This window comes from Scyliorhinus torazame, chromosome 13 (assembly GCF_047496885.1).
Source record: "Scyliorhinus torazame isolate Kashiwa2021f chromosome 13, sScyTor2.1, whole genome shotgun sequence".
In the NCBI taxonomy this organism is placed as follows: domain Eukaryota; kingdom Metazoa; phylum Chordata; class Chondrichthyes; order Carcharhiniformes; family Scyliorhinidae; genus Scyliorhinus; species Scyliorhinus torazame.
The window spans coordinates 167,511,800-167,531,945 of NC_092719.1; the positions used below are offsets into that span (position 1 = coordinate 167,511,800).

At 46.2% G+C, this 20,146-nt stretch overlaps 1 long non-coding RNA gene across 1 annotated transcript in view; it reads right to left on the bottom strand.

The window, feature by feature from the left end:
• The window catches only part of LOC140388351 (uncharacterized), a 75,983-nt gene extending 62,715 nt beyond the window's left edge, over positions 1-13,268 (bottom strand). Inside the window, exon 1 of the long non-coding RNA XR_011934158.1 lies at positions 13,039-13,268. This is a non-coding gene — a long non-coding RNA (uncharacterized lncRNA). The remainder of the gene's footprint in view (positions 1-13,038) is intronic.
• Between the last annotated feature and the right edge of the window lie 6,878 nt (positions 13,269-20,146).

Here is a 20,146-nt window from a genome sequence, read left to right on the forward strand (position 1 = left end):
CCAGCATCTGTCCTCCAATAGCTCCTCGGCATTCCTGATGTACCGTATTACCCCTAATACATACCACCACAGTCCCTTTCCCACTGCCGGGAGACAAATGCAAATCACCTTCCACGATTAAGTGAGTCCCTGTCTACATTGCCCCTGTCTGACTGGCTATCTAAGATCCAGCCCCTTGTGTGCAACAAGATCACAAAACCTCCTGGCAAAAATTAAACTTAATGGCATGTGTAAAATTATAATTTAAACATCTGGTATGGCAATTGTTCAGTCCAAGATCGCAAGAAACTGCAGAGTGTGGTGAACTCAGCCCAACGCATCACACAATCTTGCCACCCTCATTGATTCTGCACACCTCCCACTGCCTCAGGAAGGCAGACGGCATTATCAGAGAACCCTCCCACCCAGGCATTGCCTTCTTCCAGACCCTTCCATCAGGCAGAAGGTACAGAAGTCTGACGATCTGGACACCATTAGATCTGCGCTAATAAATTCCCCATTTCAATTGCCAGATGCAAAAGTGCGCCACTTAAATGGCTCGAAGTTTCCTTTAAAAAATGTTACCTTCATCTCTGAATGCAGCTGAAGACGGTCTCAAGTACACTTCTTCAAGCCTCTGCCGATCTTTTCAATATTCAACCTACAGTTGTTCTACACCCTGCAGCTCCAAAATATGCAAACCCATGTGCAGAATCAAAGATTTGAGAGGCGCCTTGATATGTTTTACTCTGTTAAAGGTGCTATATAAATGCATGCTGTTGTTGTGTTCTCACACTGTAAAACTCAGTGCATTCAGACAATAATATGCTGTGTAAAGGTTGACATGTTCTATGCCTATGGCAACAAGAGTGGTTTCATTTATTGTAGCATTAATACATTGTGTGGTTGTTAGATTGTTGGAGGCTGGCTGAACCCCTGAAGTGCTGTTTTCAAAATCTTTCTTTGGAGACTACGAAACAAGAATTACTAATTTTATTGCGGCTTGACACCATTACAACATTTAGAGTGTGAGCTCTAAGCAATGCTTTACTTTCTGTACTTACTTGTTAATGAATAACAGTGGTTGGATTGATTTTTTTTTGCCTTATGGGCCACCTGTGTAAACTTAGTACAAATCAACAGTAGCTGCACATATTTGCATTGTGGAGAAAAAAACAGTATCCACCATGTGAGGAGAAAATTTTAATACATTCAAATGCAGTGGAAAGGTATTCGCTTTATTCAACAGTGATGTTCAATTCAGTATTGCGGCAGTTTTGGTTATTGGTTAAAGACTAAAATGTACGTGTTGAAAGTTCAGCATCTCTTTTCATTACCAAAATAATAAAGAAAGCAGAAACCCTGATGGAGCCTGACATCAAGGACTGCATGGATAAATATGGAGAAATCGTTTCCATGTGTGAATGCGGTCTTAAATATGAGATAGCCACAGAGGATGGTAAGAGTATAAAATTCATTGTCACATGGAGTGTGTAATGCAGATAATAAGAGCAATCTACTGGCAGTGTTGTGCCCGAATGGGAGCGCCTTCTTGACAGCCATTATGCCTCGTGAGGTCTACCCAAATCTCGCGAGGCGTCATGATCAGGATCCTGCCCACAATGGCTGGGACCAAGTTGGGTGCTGTTCAGTACTTGTCCATACAAATGTGGACCAGGTGGAATGGCAGCCGGGGTATCTCCTGGGAAATCAGAGGCCCCTGTGTGGTCAGGGCATGTCAGGGTGGTTCCCGGGCCCTTCCCCTTAAATGCAGGCACCTTGGCACTGCCAGGTTGGCACCTTGACACTGCCATCCTGGCACTGCCAAGATGCCCAGGTGGCACTGCAAAGCTGGCAGTACTGCCAGAGTGGCACCATCAGGAGACTAAGGAATTGTATGACATATTAAACACCCTTGAGCACAAACATTATGACGCCTCTGTAACTTTCTTCTGCAATGCAGGCCTACCTCCGAACCCTTGGCCCTTCTCTCTGTGCATCCCCCCCACCCCAGGCACACTGCGTGCAGTTGATGGGTGTGAGTGTGCACTCAGCAGTCAGGTAGGGGTTAAGCTATGGCATAGATTGAGGAGCACTGGCACTCAGCTCTCTGCGGTTTATCATCATCCTCTTGCCCTCGACAGTGACCCGCTGACAGTGCGGACACAATCCCAGCACCCTGGAGTGGTGTTCGGATGTTGGCTGCTGCGTGTGTGGTGTTGTCTCCTGCAGTGTTCAGGCACAGTGTCCAAGCAACAAGGTGTGATTGCGATGCTGGGCAATGAGCCCTACATGCTACATGGCCCGTCTACCCATGGGAATCCACTTGAGATGTGTGAAGTGCTCACTTACCCACGAATGCCAATTCCCTATTAGCAATAGCCTTCAGCCGCACAGCCAGGAGCCTCAGTAGTGTGTTGGGGGTTATTGGTGGTCGGTGAGGCTGACGGACAGGGCCCAGAACTCAGTGATCGGGCAGCCATTTTAAAAGGGTGCCCCGATCTTTTGAGTTTGTGGGTCCACCCCCACTGATGCACGATATCACCCCCCACATACACATGCATTACCCCACACACACCCCAACTGAGGACACTCCGCTGTTGGTCCCTGGGTATCCCCCCTCTTCAGGCACCCCCAAAGTCCACTCTTCCAGGACCCTCACTCATCACCCCTCCAACCCCCTCGAGGCCTCTACGTACCATCAACCTTCAAACCCCTTCTCCATCCTCATTTAATCGGCATGGCCCTCCTCACCCTACATGCTACATGGCTCTTGGCAGTGTCACCCTGGCACTCGGGCACCCCTGCACTGACACCACTGTCACCCAGGCTGTGCTCCTGCCAGCTTGGCAGTGCCATCCGGGCACCTTGGCAGTGCCAGGGTGGCAGGGCCAAGGTGCCAGCTGGGCAGTGCCAAGGTGACCCCGTTCCAGGGGGAGGGCCAGGGAACCACCCTGCACTTACCCTGCCCACCCAGGGGTCTCCGGTCACCCATTTGCATGGACCAACACTGATCAGAGCCCAGCTGCAGCCTCTCCCTGCGGAGTCCGAAGAATCAAGGGAGACCGGTGGATCGCGCGTGAGTACGTCGTAAGTATGTTTATAACCTACTTCCGCAAGTGACATTCAGTCCCACCCATTTGGGCGTGATGTGTTGAGTGCTCTGGATCCGTGGAACACATACAGATCACCAACACTTAAAATAGTACACTATTTTATTAAATCAGAAACTGTTGAACATACTTTCACTGTGGGTTAACACGATATTAGATTGTCTTAACCAGTCTATGCACTCAGCACATGGTGAAGATGTGTGCTGCAGGCTGTGAGCTCTGTCCTACTAGGAGGCTGCAGCTAGAATGATGCCCCTTGTCTTTATAATGCATGTGCTCTAACTGGTGATTGGCTGCGGTGTTGTGTGTGTTGATTGGTCCCACTGTGTGTCCATCAGTGTGTGTGTATCTGCACCATGATATACTGGTGTATATTATGACTGGGCGGGGTTCTGACTCCGACATCTCGCGGGACTCCAGGGAATTTCGCGAGGCGTGGAGCCTGTTGGAGGTTCGCTGGAAGTCTTTCCTGGCATTCAAGGAAGAGCGCAACACGGCCGGAGAATCGCGCCCCATGTATCAGTCTGACTCAATACATTACATATTCAAAGATTTCATAGTCCAAGAACTTTAATTGACAGGCTTATCAACCAATTAAGTTTGAGGTAAGAGTGCAGCACGGTGGCGCAGTGGTAGCACTGCAGTCTCACGGCGCCGAGGGAACAGATTCGATCCCGGCTCTGGGTCCCTGTCTGCCTGGAGTTTGCACATTATCCACGTGTTTGCGTGGGTTCCGCCCCCACAACGCAAAAATGTGCAGGGTAGGTGGATTGGCCACGCTAAATTGCCCCTTAATTGGAAAAAATGAATTGGGTACTTAAAAAAAATTTTTTTTTTAAAGTTTAAGGTAAGAAAGAAAACACTTTTATTTCTTCACCCATTTACCACCTCAAGATGTCCCAACGCATTTCACAGACAAGAAGAACTTTTGAAGTGTAGAGACTGTTGCAATGTAGGGAAATACAGAAGCCAAATTCTGAACACCAAGGCTCCACAAAGAACAGTGAAATAACAGCCAGACAATTTGTATTGCGATGTCAGCCGAGGGATTGGGCAGACACTGCCTGGCTTCTTCGGATAGCGGCATGGAATTTTTTACATTCACCTGAGGACAGAGTGCCAGATTAACACATCATCCCATTGGCTGATGTTGGAATCGGGAAACGTGACTGCGCAGAGAATCGTTTTTGATGCCAAAATTGTGACAAGCGCTGGTTTCATGCCAAATAGCAATTCTCTGATGCCGCGACAGCAGCATCAATGTGTTCCACTCCACATGTTCAGTATGCACTCTTGGCATATCATTAGCGGGCCTGACCTGGTATTTTCCGGGGCCTCCACAATTCTCCACCTCCACCGGGGCAAATTCCCGATGGCGAGGTTCACTTGTGCTTTCAAAAATCATGTAACAGGTGCTGTGGCTGCTGAGAGAGAGAGTATGGAAAGTGTCCAACATCGCCATAGTTTGCTGACAGTCGTGCTGCTGGCCTGGGGCTTCTGCTAGAGCTGGAGGGAGTAGCAGGGGGTGGCCAGGAGGTGGGGTGTGAGGTCGGGTGGACTGGCATGGAACACCATTGCCGTGGCCTGCAAGGCAACCATGCAGCTGCGCATGCTGCGAACTACTGTGAACCTAGTGCCACAGGTCGTATGGGTGCCCCCCTGGCCACCGCACCTAGGTATCGTTTAGCTCCAGCTGATCTATCAATGGGATGGGTACGTTCCAGCACAACCAGTGCCACCTTGTTAGGTGGGATGGTGTGTGTCGGGGTGAAGTGCTAATACGCGGCTGCAATTTGTCGGGCTCCCGAGCATCAATCACAGACCCAGCAAATCTGCCACCGTTTCTCATTGGAATCGATTGTGTTCCTCGTGCTAGCCTGGTCGCTGAATCAGTCCAGTGCAGCGCCAGTGTGGCTGTCATGGAAGTCCACGAATTCTGCCCCAGTGTCAACACTTTTGTCTCAGGAACGGAGAATTCCGCCGGGCACCTCTTGCAATGGTGCCTTCTTCAGGACTTCATTGAAGTGTCAGCTCTGTTTATATTTTTGAGGTCTCTGGAGTGTGTGTCTATAGAACTATGGAACATCACAAGCTCCCATCAATGGAAATGGGTAAAGTGTTTACAAAAAACAAACATCATTGATCAATTGTTTCAGATAGAAAACACTTTATTATACGATAGATGGGCACCAAATGCTTTTCTTTAGGGTCCTGCCTATGTTCAACTTCCTGGAAGCACAAATTCTTGACCCTTAGTGGTTACATAATGCTTTGGACAGAATTTAATTCTACTTCCAGAGGCCAGGGGAAGAGGGATTGTAGGGTCTGGGGAGGGGGGTGGATAATTGAGCAGGAGGGGGCAGGGTGGAGACCCCATTGCCTTCCAAATCCCAAGCCCCTCTCCCCATTAAGTCCAGGGCAGGAAGCCTTGCCATCTGTAAGCCAACTGATGCCCTTAAATTGCCCACTTAATGGCTTCAACCTTCCGTCTATCGTATTTAATTAGCAGCAGGCAGGAGTCAAGCCATATGAGCAACCAATCATGTTATCTCTGGTAGGTTTGCTTTCTTAATTTCCTTGTCATCATAGTCTGCGAATGGATGCGACTGATACAAAAGTCTATGTTCCACTGCTTCATTCAAACCATGATTTTTATGCCACAAGAAGCTATGGCAAAGTTATTAATCTGAGCATAGATATGGGGTGCAGCTTAACGGCAGATTATGCACTCTGCGTGGATCCAGGCGAGCCGGTTAAATAACGGGAGAGGCCAAAATCGGGATCGAACCAGCCCGGTGGCAGATTCCGGCTCCTGCCCAGAATTGGCGAGATGCTAATTGGCAACAATTAAGACCAATCTCCATCACCTTTGCAGGGTGGAAGTCCAATCTAACAGCCTCCTGGGAACTAACCAGCTCCCCAGCGAGGGATCATATGGGCACCATTTAGCACTCCTTTTTAAAAATGGGAAGCTGGTGCAATGGCTGCTGAGGAGGTGGGTAACCATTTCCACACCCTATCATGCAGCCCACGGGCACTAGCACTGTTTCCCCCAGTGCTCAGGGAGGGTGTGAGACTCCCCCCCCCCCCCCCCATGTGGGGCTTTTGGCCTGGTCGGGGGCTGGGGGGTCAAAGGCCGGGTTACCCTTGGACTGGGGACGTGAGGAGCTTGGTGACTGCGGGGCATACAAGCCATCCTCCAATATTGTCGTAGTCACCTAAATTGGCCAACTCCCGATTTAAAATGGCGAACGGCAAAGGCTGATGGGAAAGTCAGCCAACATAGACAGAAACCAGCAGCTGCAGGTTTGCTGTGTATTTACCTCTGCAAAGGCCAGACAACATCGATACCAGCGACCATCAGCATAACAAAGTAGCAGCCATCTGCATACTGATGAGCAATCCCCGGGAACAATAAGTAACATTTTGGACACGCAAAGCCAGACTCCGCGGCGCCAGCGGGAGCCAACACAAAGGAGGTGAACGAGCACCTCAAGACCACCCATTGGTCAGGGAACCACTCCAATATTGGAGAAAATCGAACCAAGCGATTGGGACAAAGTCCAATCACTTGGGACCAGGTACAGGGGCTGCCCCAAAAGGCGGGATGCCCCTGGGGACTATAAGAGTTGAGCCCCAAGTTCAAATTGCTCTCTCTTCACCTCTCTTCACCTCTTCTTCCTGCCCGGGTCACCCAGCAACACGAACCAACATTGGCCGTGACCGGTGCAGTGATCGTCGACTGACGTAAGTCTTAATTCAGCGCTCGCTACGAGATAGGCGCTCCTAGCTACCAATCCGTACCAACTTCGAATCCAGCAGACTCAGAACCCGAACGAAAGGCCATTTGTTCCCCTGACCTGATGGGCCAGTCCGAAGTTAAGTATAGGCCTGTTAGTTGTAGAAGTAGCTTAGAAGTAGAATTTGTGCATGAGTAGCGATTACTGTGTATAATAAATGTGCTTTGATTTAAATCTTACTAATCGGTGTATTGGGTTATTGATCATTACTCGGACTTGGACCTCATGGCGGTATCATAAAGATACCTGGCGACTCGAGAGCAAAGGTAATAAAACAGAGCAATTGAACCAAGGAGAAAATCTGCAACATTATTTGGCGACATCTGACGGGACCCGATCTAGAAGTGGAAAACCACTCCGGGTGAACCCAGTATTTGAATTAGAGATCCAATTGGAAACAGAAAACCACAAGTGTTCAAGCAGTTCTGATCAATACTCATAATCCGGAAGTGTGTGTATGCATGCTGTCGTGGGAATCATAATAAAGACAAATTCCTCGAGGTTCGATTTAAGGAAATTTATTTACACAAATATACTTGTGGAGAGAGAGTGTTTCAGCTGCAAAGCCAAGGCACTGCACTCTGAGTTATGCAGTCAAAAACCATTATATTTATAGGTTGAAATAAACAACTTTGAAGAGATAAAGCTTGGGAACATACGCAAGAGGAAATATGAATGTTTTGCCTTTGGTTTAAAAACAATTCGAGTACGCATTTTGTTGTCCTTCGGAAGACCAACTTATTATGAGAATAAGGCCAGTACCACATACTAAGCAGTATTTGGTTTACATTACTTGACCTCCTTATTTTCGCTCAAAAGCAGTGTTAAAATATAGTTAATATTCCCAGCATGCTTCTAAATTGGTAACTCATTAACTTTCCTTCCACAATTCTCTGCTTGTTAATCTTTTGATCAACACCTTTTAGTAAATTATCATGACCTCCATAGAAAAGGGTTGTTTATAATGTAAGGGGAATGGATGTATGACAGTTCCCTGCATGTTATGAGCTGATAGCAAGGAGGCAAGGCGACTAGGGCTGTTCTCCCGTGTTAGTACAATAAAAGCATCTTGCGCAACATTAAAACAGTAACCATATGACAATCAAGATTACAATGGCGATTATAATCCAGAACACAATCCTCTGTCCTGACGATCTTACCATCCAAAGCCAAAGTCCCATCCCTCATTTTCATGTAATCTTGTCACCTCTCGACGAATGTGATCCACCAGATTATCAATTTTTCTGAGTTATCAGGGATGTATGTGCAGCAGTCACTTCCAATCAGGGCACAGGTGCCTCCTTTTCAGCTAACAAGAAATCAAGGGCCATTCTATTCTGCAGGGCAACCGCACTTATAGCAACCATCTCAGTTTCTATCTGGTTAACAGCTTCTGCAGTGTCATTAGCTACCTGCTCAAGAATGTCTCGTAGCTCGTGTAGTTCGCATGCATTAGTGGCTATTCCTAATGGTGGTATCATTATTCCCAGCATTTGTGCCCATGTCATAATACTTTGTGTCGTCCTGTGATGGGGATGGTCCTGCAATTGCTGAATGTGATGCACATAAGGGACTACCTATCCTAAATTGCTGATATTGTATATGCAATTTCCAATCAAATCCCATGGCTTCTGTTAGGGCTTTGGTCAATTTGCTAGTGAAATGAGTTCCCCTGTCACTGTTAATACCCATTGATATCACAATCTCAGGATATTCGTCCTTCAACACTTCAGTTGTCTGATTGTCCACTGGCTTATCAACCACAGTAGGCATCACTCCCACCTGCGATCCAGCTATATCATTACCCAAGATAAACTGTATTCCTGGACAAGATAGTTTCTCTATTACTCCTACTACCACTTCACCACTCTTCGCTGGACTTTCCAACCTTACCTTATATAATGGAACACTACTCCTCTCACCCTGAATTCCACATATTACCACCTTTTCTGGCAACATTCTTCCCAAACTACATAACTCCTCATCTCCTACCATCAAAGATTGACTAGCTCCCGTATCTCTTAAAATTGTGACTTCTTTACCTACTCCTCCTGATACACATGAGTAAACTTTACCCACACAAGTAAATTCTTTAAAAAGATCTGGCACCTTCTTATCAATCAACTCTTGATCAGGCTGTACAATCTTTTGCACCTCCTTCGCGTCACCTGAGCTTTCCTTTACCACTTTAACAAAGCCCACTGTCTTATCCTGTTTTATCACATCAGCCTTCCCAGTGCTTTTCTTCAACCACCAACACTGTGACTTCACATGGCCTAGTTTATTACAGTGAAAACATTTGAAACTTTTCACTTCTTTTCCACCCTCCTGGATTTCTTTTTTAATCTGAGGTACACTCTCCTTATTATCTCCCATCAGATCACCTTTACCTTTACCACTTGAGTATTTCTCATGTCCCCAGTTTCTATCCCTCACAGGCTGAAACTGATGTCGGAAACCAAGCTTTGATTTATGAACTAACTCATAATCATCTGCCATTTCTGCTGCTAATCTCGCAGTTTTAACCCTCTGTTCCCATATGAGTTCTCACTACATCAGGAATTGAATTTTTAAACTCCTCCTAAAGTATAATTTCTCTGAGAGCTTCATACGTTTGCTCAAAGCCCTTATCCACCTATCTTGATAGCAACCTGCTTTTAGCCAAGAGCGATGCTCCTGTAGAGAGGCTTGCTCCTGTGCCTGTTTTAACTTTGGTTCTGTTATGGTGGACGGAAGTTCAACTGCAGAAGCTTGTAGTTGTGGCTGCTGTTTGAGAGCCACTTTTTTGCTATTTTATCAGCAAATCTATTGCAGCATGAAACTTCATCATCTGCAGTAGTATGCGCTTCACACTTTAAAACGGTTATCTTGCTGGGCAGCTGAACAGCATCTAGTAAATTTAAAACCAATTTAACATGTTTAATAGGTTGGCCGAGGGAGTTATGAATCCCCTGTTTTTCCATAACTGGCCAAAATCATGTACTACCCAAAAGCGGATCGGGAATCAGTATAAATATTGACTGTTTTATTTTCAGCTAGAATACATGCTTTAGTAAGGGCAAACTATTCGACCGCTTGAGCAGACGTTCCCGAAAGCAGAGCAAAAGCTTCCACTATCTTGAATGGAGTTACTATTGCATCACCGGCCAGGAGGGTCATATCATTTGGTCGGTTTGCTGACCCATTGGTGAGAAAGATGATGTCTGGATTTTCTCGTGGGTGACTCAATAAATCAGGTCGAGAGGTTGTGGTGGCTTCAACCAATAGCAAACAGTCATGATCATCCATATGTTCTGTTTCCGAGGGTGCGGGTAAGAGTGTAGCAGGGTTGGCAGCTGGCGCTCGCTTGTAGGTAAAGTTGGTTTAAGAGGGGAAAAAACGTAAAAATTACTTTGTACCCAATGTGTCGAGCCGCAGTAAAATGCTATGTTGCGGATGAATTAAGCAGCAGCAAAACTGATTTTTTTTTTCTATGGCCGCTGTGGCTGCTACTGCTCTTAAGCAAGTTGGCATACCCTTTACCACAGCACATAGGGCCACCGAGTAATAGGCAAAGGGTCTTTTCCCTCCTCAATGCTCTTGCACCAGGACCCCTGTTGCAAATCCCCCTGCTTCATTCAAATAAAGAGTAAAGGGTTTGCTGAAATTAGGAAGTCCCAAGGCAGGGGCGCTAATCATGGCTTGTTTCGAATTACGAAATGCTTTCTCCCTCTCTGGAATTCAGGTAACAACTGAAGGGGCATCCTGTAGGGTAGCCTTTCGCAATACTGTGTCCATCTCTCTATCGTCCGGTATCCACTGCCTGCAATAGCCCACCATTCCGAGGAAGGTAAAGGTTTCCTTTTTCGTGCGTGGTGTTGGAACCCTTGCTACACCCTGTACGCTTTCAGACCCAAGCCTCCGCTGTCCTTGCTGAAGCTGAAATCCCAAATACTGAACTGTCTCCTGACAGAATTGCAGCTTGTCCATTGAGGTCCCCTGCCCTCTTTCTGCCAGATGTGATAATAACAAAAGGGTATTCTGTTGGCAAACTAGCACTCCCTCTGAGGCTATCAATAAATTGTCATCATATTGAGGGACTGTTGAGCCTGCAGACAACTGGCACTCGTCCAAGTCTCTTTTAATACTGTTAATTCCGATATGTAAAACAAATAGATGTTGACTTTCCGGGTGCAATGGTATGAAGAAAAAGGCTGAGAAAGTATCCGTTATTGGTGGTATAGAAGACAAAATGACATTTGTGTCCGGCACCAATGGAGCAATAGTGATAACAGTTTTATTGATGGCTCTAAGATTTTACACAAACCACCAGTCGTCGGGTCTTCCTGTCTTTGGAATGGGGAGTATAGGGGTGTTACGGGGGCTTTGTGTTCTCTTCAGCACCCCTTGCTGTAATAGTGCATTGATCACTCCCTCTATCCCTTTTTCTGCTTCCAGTGCCAACCGGTATTGTTTCAAGCAGGGCAGGGCAACGTTCTTCAGTAACTGCACCCTATGTGCTGGGGCAGAATGTACTTTTCCAACATATGATTTTTATGTTGGGCCCATAGATGTGGCAGTACCTGGGCCAGGATTGAAGGGAATAAATGCAGGCTCTCACGGGGAGGTTGTTGGCTTTCGTATGTAGCGGGCCATTGCTTGTCTTTCCAGGTCACTTTGCCCTCCTGTTTGCCATAAAGTTCTATCAGGCAATTCTGTCCGTCCATTTCAATATAAATCCCATGTATTACTTTTTTCCTTTGGCCTCTTTGATCACTTCTCCTATTTGCTTTGCTTTAGCGGGATGTCTTACGGCCAATGTTAAATGGGGTTCTGAAGTTAAACCCATCCTAAAAAGGTCCCTCTGACTATGGGTCAACTGTACTAACATTCCTAATCCCACAACACCGAAAAATAAAAAGGAGTGATATGCAATGAGGTCTGCTGTCCTAAGTGACTTTGTGTTTATAAATTGTATGCATGCTCATCCTCACGAGCATACCAAGCCATGCAATGGGTCACTATATTCTCTCATCTGGACTCTATCAGGTGTTTTAATAGCTGTGCCCAAGGGTCATTAATCTTTTGTAAGACTTCCTGTAGTTTAAAATTTAAAAACATTTTTTTTTAACAGTGGTACTGTAAGGGTTAAAGTTCAGCGTCCAGCATAGAACACAGACACAGAGTGATCGGGCGCAGTCTCAGAAGTTATAAAATTTTTCAGCTGGTGAGCTCGTATTTGAGACAGTTCTATAAACATTCCATTATCAATGCGATGTATTACCATTCCTAATTTGCAGAGTGTCTGCCTGCCTAATAGGGTCAGGTGTTGCTAGTTGCGGTACATCCTTCCTGGGGGTTAAATGCTCCTTGGCCCCTTGCATGATAGCCCCTTCCCCTCTATTTACTAACCAGTGTTCGAGGGACTCATTTCCTTCATTCAAATGATTATCATTATTGGGAACCAATCCCCCATTTATGCCGGGTGGGACTGCAATTCAAAGCTTCAAAGCTGACAAAGATGCACCATAAGAGTATTTTGGAAGCAGCAAAACATCCCCTGGGAGGGGGCTATAAATAGCACACATTTAAGTCAATTTCCAATGATTGATTTTATAGGCATTAGCTATTTTTAGAGACGTATATTTTTTCTTTGTCAATTCAGAAAATATCAACTGTCTGCTGAAATGGTTAATGTTTCCTGCAGAATCTAAGGGGCGGAGAACTTGGCATGATGCCATTTACGTTTTTTCACATAATCTAAAAACTTATTCATATTCAATTACTTTTATTCGTAAAGGCACTTTCTTTCTTTTAAACTGATCGTAATTTCCAATGTTTCTGTTCATTAGAGAAATCTCAACAAAAATCACTTAAGTTATAATCTCTGACTCACAAAGACAGACGATAAAAAATACTACCCACTTCATGCTTTGGCTAAAATTAATTAGTTAAACAAAACACACAGATTCTCACAGCTCACAAATATCACAGTTAACCGTTAGCCTTATCTCACGGCTACAGAAAATCTGAATTCCCTTTCTCTCCAGGAACTCATCTGTTACGCTTTTACCTTAATCTTCTATTTACTTTTACTCCCCTGTTTTTTTTTCCGAAAGGCGGTCAGCTTCATTAGATTCCTATGCGGGACATATAGGTTTTCCTACCTCATTCCGTTGCTTTACGATTGTTTCTTTTCATTTTCTTACTCATTTTGACTCCCTTATCTGTCCTCTTTAAGGAGTTCACCTTCTTTCTCGCTCCGGATATCTTTACCGAGGCTTCGGGATAACCTGTGACGGAGCGGCGAGTTTAGTGCTCATCGTTCCTTCTGCAAAATACTTTAGAACATATATATAACAATAACAATGACCACGGAAATCATTTACAAATACTCCATGTATTATGGAATTTATGGAATGCACTGCCTGTGGAAGTAGTTGAGTCGGAAACATTAGGGACCTTCAAGCAGCTATTGGATAGGTACATGGATGACGGTAAAATGATATAGTGTAGATTTATTTGTTCTTAAGGGCAGCACGGTAGTATTGTGGATAGCACAATTGCTTCACAGCTCCATGGTCCCAGGTTCGATTCCGGCTTGGGTCATTGTCTGTGCGGAGTCTGCACGTCCTCCCCGCGTCTGCGTGGGTTTCCTCCGGGTGCTCCGGTTTCCTCCCACAGTCCAAAGATGTGCGGGTTAGGTGAATTGGCCAATGATAAATTGCCCTTAATGTCCAAATTGCCCTTGGTGTTGGGTGGAGGTGTTGAGTTTGGGTATGGTGCTCTTTCCAAGAGCCGGTGCAGACTCAAAGGGCCGAATGGCCTCCTTCTGCACTGTAAATTCAATGATAATCTATGATTAATCTAGGACAAAGGTTCGGCACAACATCGTGGGCCGAAGGGCCTGTTCTGTGCTGTATTTTCTATGTTCTATGTTCTATGTTCTACAGGGAGCGCACACCGGTGTTTATCCTTTCACGAGCCTCAAAGTCCTTTCTTTTAAATTTTAGTCTCTAAGGCACCTTTTACTGCAGCTATCATTAATTTATTAATTAAGATAACTCTCCGAGCATGAGTCACTGGCCAGTAATTAAGGCTGCTGAGCCGCAGATCCCCTTTCAGCTGGGGTCGCACTATGGCTCTCTCCCTTTCAGCTGAGAGACTTCTGTTTAGAGATTCGTTTCGGGGTTCACATCCCGTTAAATTAGGGAAACTGCAACAATTACTCCAATTTGTCGTGGAAATCATAATAAAGACAAATTCCTCGAGGTTCGATTTAAGGAAATTTATTTACACAAATATGCTTGTGGAGAGGGAGTGTTTCAGCTGCAAAGCCAAGGCACTGCACTCTGAGTTATGCAGTCAAAAACCATTATATTTATAGGTTGAAATGAACAACTTTGAAGAGTTAAAGCTTGGGAAAATACGCAAGAGGAAATATGAATGTTTTGCCTTTGGTTTAAAAAAAATTCGAGTACACATTTTGTTGTCCTTCGGAAGAACAACTTATTATCATAATAAGGCCAGTACCACATACTAAGCAGTATTTGGTTTACATTACTTGACCTCCTTATTTTCGCTCAAAAGCAGTGTTAAAATATAGTTAATATTCCCAGCATGCTTCTAAATTGGTAACTCATTAACTTCCCTTCCACGCATGCGTAACTAACAGGGCGATAAGGTAAAACTGATTGGATTGGATTTGTTTATTGTCACGTGTACCGAGGTACAGTGAAAAGTATTTTTCAGCTCAACAGATCATTCAGTACATGAGATAGATTTTTTGTTGGGCCAAAACTGTCGAAAGTTTGTATATCGGAAAGTAGCAAAAGGCGTACCCGTATTTACAGCACCGCCTTAATACCCCTGTCCCAAATTTGAAGAGCAGCATTCGGATAGGAAAGATGGCAATGCAGGCAATGCAGCACCTCATGAACCCAGAGGAATTTGCAGTCGCAGCGACCAGCAGCAGTAGAGTGGGACAATGTCCCATTTGGGAGGAAGAGATCAGGAAATATCTCAAAGGGAAGGGATGGCCCCTTTGGAATGAATTCTGTGACAATGAGGAATCAGGCCCCGGGAGTATAGGACATACTTGGTGGGAGAACCTGAGCGAGATCCACAAAAAGAGCTTAGGGAAAGCTCGCAAGCCGATGGCAATCGTGTTCTGCTTCGCACGATTGCGAGGCACAGAGGCGGTCGTTAGAACGCTCCGGAAAGAAGTAGAGGGCATACATCAAATGAGTAAGGTCGATGTAAGCGAGGTAGAAAAGGAGAATTTAGAATTGAGAAGGAAATTGACAGCAAAAGATGGAGAGGTGCAGGATGCCAAAAGGGCACACCAGTCTTGTCTGGCGCACTTAAGCAGCTTCCAGTCTCAATATGAAAAGGCCTATCAGGACACGCCATGTGCAGTCCTGGTACGTGAAGAAACAGAAAAGCAGGTAGAAGCGTTGCAGAAACAGTGCAGTGATCTAAAGGCAGCATGAAGAGCACTCCATGCTGCCACAACAGAACAAAGACAAAGCACATTAGATCACGCAAAGTACCGGAAGCAGAATGCAGAGCTGCAATCGCTGCTTTCAGTTCAGAAAGGCTTCCAGGAAACCTTTGGAGCGAAATTAGATCAGGAAGACGGCCCTGATTGGGAAGAATTGAATGAAACAGCGCAGAGATATGTTCAGGGAACATGTGCGCAGGGAAAGCCACAAAAGAGGAAAGCGCCCCAACCCCTCACACAGTAGATAGTTCAGGCTCCAATGAACCCAGTCACCACCAACCGCACAGCCACATCGGACGATGCGGAATTTCTATACTCCACCCCCTTAACAGTGACCCAATTACGGGACGCGTGCGATAAGATCACACCGTTCCTTCCTACCTCAGACCCCCACCATTTCTTTGCCACAGTGAAGCATCAGGTGACCATGTACGGCCTGGATGAGCGAGAGCATGTCAAGCTCACAGTTTTAAGTTTAGACCCTTCAGTAGCAGCAGCCCTTCCCGACCCACAGAATGTAGGAGGAGGCACCCTTGCAGAAATGCATACCGCGATCCTGGATGCGATCGGGTATCACCGGGGTGACCCCGTAGATGGCCTCAACAAATGCAGGCAAAAGAAATCCGAGCACCCCACAGCGTTTGCTGGACGCCTGTGGATCCACTTTGCAGCAGTTTTTGGAGACGTAGGCCGTGCCCATTTGTCCCCAGACAACATGGCCAAATGGACCCCCTTATCTCCCATGCGACAGAAACAGGACAGAAAGCTTGCACGAGTTATGATCCCTCAGAGGAGGCCCATAACGAAAAGTGGGTAGTGAAAAGATTGTCTCGCGCTTGGGAGCAATCTATACAAAGCAAACCCGCAGTCAAGAATCTTGAGGAAAAGCAGGCCGCCGTAGATATACAGGCAGTTACAACACACCAGAACCCCGCATGGGTAAACGAAGGAAGGAACAGCCCCCCCACAGAAACTACCGGAGTGTTACAATTGCGGACAATTAGGACATTACGCACAAGAATGTCAAACCCCCCTGAAACAGCAACGGAATCAGCCCACAAATTCCCCCCGAACCAGCAAAGACACCAACAGCCCCGACCCCCCATCCAGGGAACCACACCCAAGGGAACAAGGCACCAGAGAGCCTGCTCCACCTTATGTGCCCCAGGGGTCATGTTACAACTGTGGGCAGTCAGGATACTTCGCCCGAGATTGCAGGAGACCCCACCAGCTAGACTAGCCCCCAGATATGAAAGAGAACACCACCCACAGCAGCTACAAGGTCCCAGCTGCCCCATGCAAACTGTGAGCGCTTACCCACCACTTCCCATGGCAGCGTTACCTCAGCAAGGCCACTTCATTTTTGTTTCGCTCCTCCTTCCTCTCTTCTTCGGTCACGCTGCACTCCCTCCATATGCTAGTTACACCCCAGCCCAAATGTGATTTACGATGTCCCGTATTCTGATGGAACCTGCAGCATGTTTTATGTTGTTTGTAAGTATGTTAAATGTTGTTTGTCAGACCGCAAACATTTTTTTCACGGCCCCACGCCCTTTCAGCAGAAAACTCTGAGGACTTGCCCACAGAGACTCGCTATTGGCCAGACGCTAGTTCAGAGGAACTAGTTTGTCTGCAGAGACTTGTTAAGGTCCCAGGCGCCAGTTCAGCGGAACTAGTCTGTTGACAGATACCACAGACCACCGTTCATAACTGCCCTTCTGGTTCGAGGGAAGAACCACTACGGCAGCCCCACCACGATGACTACATTTCTTGCCCGTTCTTGTCGGTTGTTCAGGCAGTGGAGAAACGGCTTGGGACCCGCCCTGCCTGGGAACCCCCCCTCTGGTCAGCTATGCTTGGGTAGGGGAGACACGGCATTGGTAGCCGTCCTACCCGGGGACTCCATCCAAATTGTAACCGTCGTGGCCCATACGCACCTCATTTTGGAAATTTTAGTTCAAAAAGTTTTGTTTTGCTTCAGGTAACCCTTAGGTTGCCATCCCTCTGCGATTTACATCCTGAAACATTTGGATGGTAAATTGCACAGTCTGCGAGACGGCTCACACTGGTTCATTAGTAGAAAGTGTGTCTTGTCCTAAAATTCGGTTTTTGAAAGAAAATGAGGGAGTCACACATAGTGACCAATTATAAAGGGAGTAATTGGCACTAAAGGACAGACAGACTATCGTACGAGATGTTAAACCAAGATAGTACAGACACTATGCTTGTTTCCACAGAACGCCAGAAGCTCCAGGACCGGAGAAGAAAAGAAAAGAGAAGAGCCATGAGGACTTCCTTCACATGGTTCATTATCATGATAATGGACATTTGGTTGCGAGTGAATGCGAACCCCATGATCTCAAGCCCCCCAGCCGTTAATGATTCACTTCCCCACAGTACCCAGAGCCCAGTCACCAGCGACACCACACCATCTTGGTGTGACAGGTTTATAACCTGGTACTCCCTGTCCTAGGTAACAGAAACCTTATTGGTATTGGCGATACTCTGCTGCATCGTGCAGACTATGCGTCTACGAAAATGGAGAAGGAGAGCCTTCCGCGCTCGCACCCCGGTATATAGGATCAGATCCCCTAGCTTCGGATACGACCAGACCCCCGACCCCCGCGATCTATAATAAAGAGCATTCATTTGCGGTTTTATTGTAAATAAAGAAATGTAAAGAACTGTTCATGAGCAATTGTACGATCCTGAGCTTGACTGCCAAGCCAGGAAAAATGTGTATAAACTGCTATGATTTTGTTTGTGTGGTTGAGGAAGGTAGAATGATGAAATGTTTAAGTGAGTGTAGTGTATTAAGGATAGTTAGAGGTTCACATTTTTTTGTTTTGTAATGCATATCCCTGTTTGACATAGCGCCCCTTAGAATTGTCAGTTAAAAATGTTTTGAATAGTTATGGTCAGTGTAGAGGCCATAAAAGAAGTGCTCACCAGGTCAGGGAATGGAAAGCAATGTAGTTATGTGATCCTTCACGCTTCGCATTAGGATCACAAGGAGGAAGTGTAGCCACCTAAATTGGCCAACTCCCGATTTAAAATGGCGAACGGCAAAGGCTGATGGGAAAGTCAGCCAACATAGACAGAAACCAGCAGCTGCAGGTTTGCTGTGTATTTACCTCTGCAAAGGCCAGGCAACATCGATACCAGCGACCATCAGCATAACAAAGTAGCAGCCATCTGCATACTGATGAGCAATCCCTGGGAACAATAAGTAACATTTTGGACATTTAGAGCAAAGCCAGACTCCGCGGCGCCAGCGGGAGCCAACACAAAGGAGGTGAACGAGCACCTCAAGACCGCCCATTGGTCAGGGAACCGCTCCTGTATTGGAGAAAATCGAACCAAGCGATTGGGACAAAGTCCAATCACTTGGGACCAGGTACAGCGTCCGCCCCGAAAGGCGGGAAGCCCCTGGAGACTATAAGAGTTGAGCCCCAAGTTCAAATCGCTCTCTCTTCACCTCTCTTCACCTCTTCTTCCTGCCCGGGTCACCCAGCAACACGAACCAACATTGACCGTGACCGGCGCAGTGATCGTCGACTGACGTAAGTCTTAAGTCAACGCTCGCTACGAGATAGGCGCTCCTAGCTACCAATCCGTACCAACTTCGAATCCCGCAGACTCAGAACCCGAACGAAAGGCCATTTGTTCCCCATACTTGGTGGGCCAGTCCGAAGTTAAGTATAGGCCTGTTAGTTGTAGAAGTAGCTTCAAAGTAGAATTTGTGCATGAGTAGCGATTACTGTGTATAATAAATGTGCTTTGATTTAAATCTTACTAATCGGTGTATTAGGTTATTGATCATTACTCGGACTTGACCTCGTGCCGGTATCATAAAGATACCTGGCGACTCAAGCGCAAAGGTAATAAAACAGAGCAATTGAACCAAGGAGAAAATCAGCAACATTGTCTTTACCTATAAAACGGGCAACTACAACTGCTGCCTGTCTGTCCTATCAAACACCTACAGGACTGAGCCCTGTTCTTGGTTATAGGATGATGGACACTTTAACTCCCTTTGGCTGTGAGTAGCCTCTAGCTGAACAACAGACGGCTATTGTTAATAAGGAATTAGCATTTTTCGTTCTGTGAGCACTTCACAGCTGTAGGTTGTGTTTGCTGCTTGCTCCTGCTGGTGGCTGCAGATGCCTGGAGGCTGCTTTTGCTGTTTCCTTCCTTTTCTGTAGCCGGAATTAAGGACTATTTTTTCTAAGATACCTGGGTCCTGGAACACTGGGCTCAGTGAGATGTATAAGTCTAGAATGCAACGTGGTTCAAAGCAAGAAGACGCTGCAGGACCTCGTGCGAGACATTGTTCCAAATGGGCCAAGTGCAAATGTTGTTGAAGAAATGCTTTCACAGATTGCTGATGCTTTTGTTGCTGATGTGGTCAGTGCAGCATGTAACTGTCACATCACCGAGGGTTAAATGCTCTGGAAGTCAAAGATGTTCTGAAGGTACTGAAGAACTGGGATAACCTTGCCCAGAGGCGCGGCATCTGACTCGAACCCAGTTGAGTCCTGGGTTGCAGCAGACCTCGACTGCTTCTGCAGGTTGCTGGTGACTTTATTGTTTACTGTTGACTGTTCAATATTTATTGTCTGAATAGCCATGTGTTTGCTTGCTGTCGCTTCTTTACTTTTGCGGCTTGGAGGAAGGAAAGGGAGGAAGTAAGGTGACCTACTGCCAGTGATGGAGAGGGGGAAGGGGTGTTTCATTCTTCTGATGTGCTCTGCGTCAGTATGACTTTTTAG